Raw genomic sequence first — 6,154 nt, forward strand, 5'->3', positions numbered from 1 at the left:
TACTGAGGATTGAATGCAGGGCCTTGTGCAAACTAGGCAAATGCTGTACCACTGAGCTATGTCCCCAGCGCTACTTTTTTGTGAGGAAACTCCATACTATTTTCCACAGTGGCTGTTAATTAATTTACATTCCCACCAATAGTATATAAGGGTTCCTGTTTCTCTACATTCTCTCCAGCCTTTGTTATTTCTTGGTTTTGATAACAGACATTTTAAGTGGTTTGAGATGGTATCTCATTGCAGTTTTGATTTGCATTTCCATGATGGCTAATGATATTGAACATTTTCCACCTTAGGACTAGGAATTGAACCCAGGGGTGTTATACCACTGAGCTACATCCCCTGCTCTTTTTGTTTTTGATTTTGAGACAGGGTCTCACTAAATTGCCCAGGCTGGCCTTGAACTTGCAGAGGCTGGTTGGGATTATAGGCATGCACTGGGATTACAGGTGTGCACCACTAACTTGAGCATTTTTTCCATATGTTTTATTGACAGATTTTTGTTTTTAATTTAATTTATTTATTTGGCACCAGGAATTGAAACCAGGGATGCTTAAATACTAAGCCACATCCCCAACCCTTTTTTGTATTTTATTTAGAGACAAGGTCTCACTGAGTTGCTGAGCCTGGCTTTGAATTCAAGATCCTCCTATCTCGGCCTCCCCCACTGCTGGGATTATAGGTGCACACCAGTGCACCGGCCTTATATTTCTTTTTTTTTTTAAATATTTCTTTTTTAGTTTTCGGCGGACACAACATTTTTGTTTGTATGTGGTGCTGAGGATCGAACCTGGGCCGCACGCATGCCAGGCAAGCACTCTACCGCTTGAGCCACATCCCCAGCCCCTTATATTTCTTTTTTGAGAGAAGTGTTTATTCAGATCATTTGCCCATTTTTTAAGTGGATACTTGGTTCTTGTTGTTAAGTTTTTTGAGTTCTTTATATATTGTGGACCTTAACCCTTTGTCAAATGAATCACTGACAAATATTTCCTCCCATTCTGTAGATTGTCTCTTCACTCTGTTGTTTCCTTTGCTGTACAAAAGCTTTTTAATTTGATGTAATCCCATTTGTCATTATTTTGCCTTTGTTTCCTTTTGGATCCTATCCAGAAAACCATCACCTATACCAATATATTGAGGTGTTTCCCCAATGTTTTCATTTAGTAGTTTTATAGTTTTAGATCTTACATTTAGTCTTTAATCCATTTTGAGTTGTATAGGGTGAGAGATAGGGGTTAAGTTTTAATTTTCTACATGTAGATATCCAGTTTTCCCAGCAACATTTGTTAAAGAAGCTGTCCTTTCTCTATGTTTTTGGCACCTTTATGTAGAATCAGTGGGCTGTAGATATCTGAATTTGTTTCTGGGTTCTCTATTCTGTACCATTGGTCTGTTTGTCCGTTTTCATGCCAGTGCCATGTTGTTCTTGTTACTATGGCTCTTCAGTGTGTCTTGAAATCAGGGATTGTGATGCCCTCAGTTTTGCTCTTTTTGCTCTAGATTGCTTTGGCTATTCTGGGTCTTTTGTGCTACCAAATTAATTTTAGGAGTTTTTCTAATTCTGTGAAGAATAATATTGTTATTTTGATGGGGATTGCACTGAATCTGTAGATCACTTTGGATAGTGTGACAGTCCATTTTCCATCACTGTAACCAAAATATATGATTAGAACAACTTAGAGAAGAAAAAGTTTATTTTGGCTCATGGTTTCAGAGATCATTCCATGGTCCTCAGACCCCATTGCTCTGGGCTCCAGGTTAGGTTGAGCATTGTGGCAGAAGGGCTGTGGAAAGGAAAGTCTTCATATCATGGTAGCCGGGAAGGAGAGAGAGAGAGAGAGAGAGAGAGAGAGAGAGAGAGAGAAGAGGAGAGAAGAGAACAAGAACAAGAGCCAAGGACAAAATACATAATCCTCAAACCACATCCCCAGTGACCCACTTCCTTCAGCCATGCCCCATCTGCCTACAGTTCCCACTCAATAATACATTCAAATTATTACTCCATCAAATGAATTAATCCATGGATTAGTTTATGGCTCTCATAACCTAATCATTTTGCACCCTATGTTAACACAGGAGTTTTTGGGGACCTCATATCCAAACCATAACATGTAGTATGGACATTTTAACAATATTAATTCTTTCAATCCGTGAACATGGGAAGTCAAATTCTTTCTTCAGCATTTTGTAATTTTCATCATAGAATTCTTTCACTTCCTCATTTAAGTTTATTCTGGGTATTTTATTTATTTATGATTATGCTATAGGGATTGTTTTCATGATTTATAAGCCAATTAATTTTACTGTATAGAAAGTTTCTGATTTTTGTATGTTGGTTTTGTGTCTTGTTACTTTACCATAGATATTTATCAGTTCTAACAGTATTTTCACTGGATTCTTTGTTTTTTTTTTGTGTAGAATCATATCATCTGCAAACAGGGAACATTAAACATTTTCCTTTCCTATTTGTATGCCTCTTATTTTTCTCTCTCTTATCTAATTGTTCTGGCTAAAATCCCTAGTACTATATTGAATCAGCTGTGAAAGTGGAGGGGCTTGTCTTGTTCCTGATCTTAGAGGAAATGCTTTCAGTTTTCCCCCATCCAACATGATGTTGACTATGGGTTTGTCATATGTTGAGGTATGATCCTTTATGCCTAATTTGTTCAGGTATTTTATCATGAAAGGAATGGTGAATTTTATCAAATGCTTTTCTGTATCTGTTGCAGTGATTATATAATTTTTCCTTGATCCTCTTTATGTGCTGTGTTATGTTTATTGATTTGTATATGTTGAGCAATTCTTTCATCCCTGAAATGAAACCAACTTGATCATGGTAGCATGATCTTTTGCTGTTCTGTTGAATTTGATTTGTAAGTATTTCATTTAGAACTTTTCCATTGATCTTAATAAAATATATTGGTCTATTTTCTTTTTTCATTGTGTCCTTCTCGGGTTTTGATAACAGGGTAATGCTTACCTCACAAAATGAGTTTGGAAGCGTTCCCTCCCTTTCAGCCCTGTGGAGAAGCATTGTTGTTAGTTTTTCATTAAGACTTAGATAAAATTCAAGTTTGGTGCAGTGCCTCATGCCTGTAATCCCAAGTGACAAAGGAGGCTGAGGCAGGAGGATCACAGATTTGAGGCTAGCCTGGGAAATTTCATTGGGTGCTGTCTCAAAAAATTAAAAGGCTTGGAGATATAGCTCATTGGTAGATCACCCCTGGGCTCAATCCTTAGTACCACCCTCAAAATAAGAAGTTTGGTAAAATTCAGCAGTAAAGCCATCTGTTCTTTGGCTTTTCTTTGGTGGGAGACACTTATTACTGATTGATTCTTATTGTTATTGGTCTATTCCATTTTTTAATATCTTCTTGGTTCAATTTTTGAAGGTCAAATGTGTCCAGAATTTGTCTGTTTCTTCTAGATCATCTAATTTTTTATCATGTAGTTTTTCAAAATATTCCCTAATGATTCTTTGACTTTCTGTAGTAATGTTTGTAACCTCTGCTTCTTAAAAAATATTTTTATACAATTGTATAAAATATATATTTTAAAGTGTGTACACACACATATACATATACATATACATATGTATATATATATATATTTGGTACTGTGGATTTAACTCAGGGGCACTAGACCACTGAGACACATCCCCAGCCATCTGCTTTTTATCTCTCTCATTAGTCTAACTAAAGGTTTGTCAACTTTGTGTATTTTTTCAAAGAACAAGCTCTTTGTTTCATCGATCCTTTGTATTGTTCTTTTAAGCTCTTCTACTTATTTCTGCTCTGACCTTTTTTCTTTACTAATTTTGGTTATGGTTTGTTTTCCAAGACATTGAAATGCATCATTAGGTTATTTTATTTTTTTATTCAACACTGACATTTTATTTTCTGAAGTTTTATCATTTTTACAAAACAAAACAAAAAGCAGGTATCAAAAACAGCAGAGTTTATAGAATTTCTGCACCAGTTTTCATATAAGTCAGTGATTATGAAACTGGTAGCCAATGTAAATACTAAACACAGGCTAATTTCCCTCTTGGTCATATGCTTTCAGGTGGTTTTTTTGGAGCTACTCTGAAATAATAGCTTTTTATAAGCACCGGCCACTTTTTGAGAACCGATTTGGTTTGTCCAACAAAGTAAACAATTTTTTGCTGTGTGACTTTTTTTTAAGAAATACTGAGCTGAACACAGAATATGTTATTTGTTTGGATCTGAACCAAATCTTTTGAGATCCCAATTACCCTGAAGAACACTGAGGACATTTATAGGGCATACTAAATGGTATAATAAATATTCATACATGTCATCATAATGTCTAAGGCAGCTACTATTTTTCTAAAGAAATAGTATTTCATTCAGAGACTGCCCAGAATTTGAACTACATCATAGTTTCTTCATCCTTTCTGATTTGGAGTAGTTTCCCCAAAGGGAGCCACATTATTGACACACCAAAGCTTTAATATCAAGCCAAACAGGCTCTGATATTTTATAGATACACCTGTATAGAACAAGACTCCTTGTTCAGGACCCTGGGTGACCACAAAGAAATCAAGAGGCCATGATAACTGAATGTTGAAAGGAAGTAGCGTTCTTAAAACTCACAGCATAATCTGGAGACAAGGAGAAATAAAATTGGAAATTAGTAATGGTTTTCACCCACCACTTGTTCCAGAAACACATTTTGCTTAAATAAGGGAAGTATGGTTCAGTTTTGCAATGTTAATAGCTGCCAGTTTCTAAAATATATATATATATATATATTTAATAAAGATCACTTCCTGACTAGCAATGAGTTAGGAAACTGGCCTCAAATTCTGATCAGATCCCTCGTATTAGTCGGGGTGGTGGTGGGGGGGGGGCGAACAAACCAACAACACAGTAACCAGCTGATAGGGGTTTAAGATTGCACAATTAAATTTGAATGTACATGATACTCTGCACAGACTGGTATAAACATCATTGAAATGGTTACCAGAGGATGAAACAATCCTGCTGAAACCAAATTTCCTCCACATTATCCCAATTTTCATGAAAGGAAAACTGGCATGTAATTTTCTTCTTTATAGATATGAAAAAGGAAGCAAGAAGGCAAAGCTGAGAAAAACAGATGCTACCCACAGGGCAGCCGTGGCATTTGGTTGTTTTGGTCTTTGTACCAGCAACTCCCACTCCTGTTGTGGATCCAGTTCCTGCTGGACTACACCGTTTTCCTTGCAGTCAGGACTCGAACAATGGACCCTACTCCTCCAGCAGCGAGTGCCTTTTCATGCCACTGTAGTAACATAGCACTGCTATTGTCAGATGGGCTCTCAAAGCCCTTATAAATATACTTCATTAGGAGATCCACACCATTCTTGTCCAGAGATTGAACAGCCTTTTCGATATCATTAGCTTTAAAAGAGACGAGCACCTTCAAGACAATGCTGCCTGCCCGATCCTTCACCGCCTGACTCTTGGTGTTGATAGGGGGATTTTTCAGAGCTGCCTGGAGAGCAGCTGTCATGTTTCCTTGCCGCAGGCAGGAGTCCACATCGCCCTCGTCGGGCCGGGCCTGCCCGTCGCCCCCGTCTTCCTCGTCCACGAACTTGTTCTCGTCGTACTCATCCACGTCCACCTTCCGGAAGCGGGCCGACGACACCGTGTTCTTCGACATCCCGGATCCAGACCCGTGGCCAAGGCCTCCTTTCGCTGCTGCCTCTAGATCAGCAAGCCCAGCCCGGCAGAAATCCACTCCATTAGGTTATTTTAAATCTTTCAATTTTTTAAAAATTGTAGGCACTCATCACTAAAAACTTCCCTCTCAATTGTTGCTATTGCTGTATCTCACAGGTTTTGATATGTTGTTTCCATTTTCACATGCTTTAAGGGATTTTTAAATTTCCTTCTGATTTCATCAATAACCTAATGTTCATTCAAAAGTATGTTGTTCAGTCTCCACTTATTTGTATAATTTCTAAAGTTTCTCTTGCAGTGGTTTCTAATTTCATTCCACTGTGATTAGAAAAGATACAAGATATGATTTCAATATTTTTTAATTTGTTGACTTGTTTCATGGCCTAATATATGGTCTATATCAGAGAAAGTTCCATTTGCTGATGAATTTGTATTCTGGAGCTGTTGGATGGAGTGCTCTGGAG

The 6,154-nt window shown here is 37.5% G+C and overlaps 1 pseudogene; it reads right to left on the reverse strand.

Moving 5' to 3' along the window:
* Window positions 1–5,063: 5,063 nt before the first annotated feature.
* Window positions 5,064–5,711, reverse strand: LOC114097746 (actin-related protein 2/3 complex subunit 5 pseudogene; annotated as a pseudogene).
* Between the last annotated feature and the right edge of the window lie 443 nt (window positions 5,712–6,154).

This window comes from Marmota flaviventris, chromosome 11, assembly GCF_047511675.1.
Source record: "Marmota flaviventris isolate mMarFla1 chromosome 11, mMarFla1.hap1, whole genome shotgun sequence".
Lineage (NCBI taxonomy): Eukaryota > Metazoa > Chordata > Mammalia > Rodentia > Sciuridae > Marmota > Marmota flaviventris.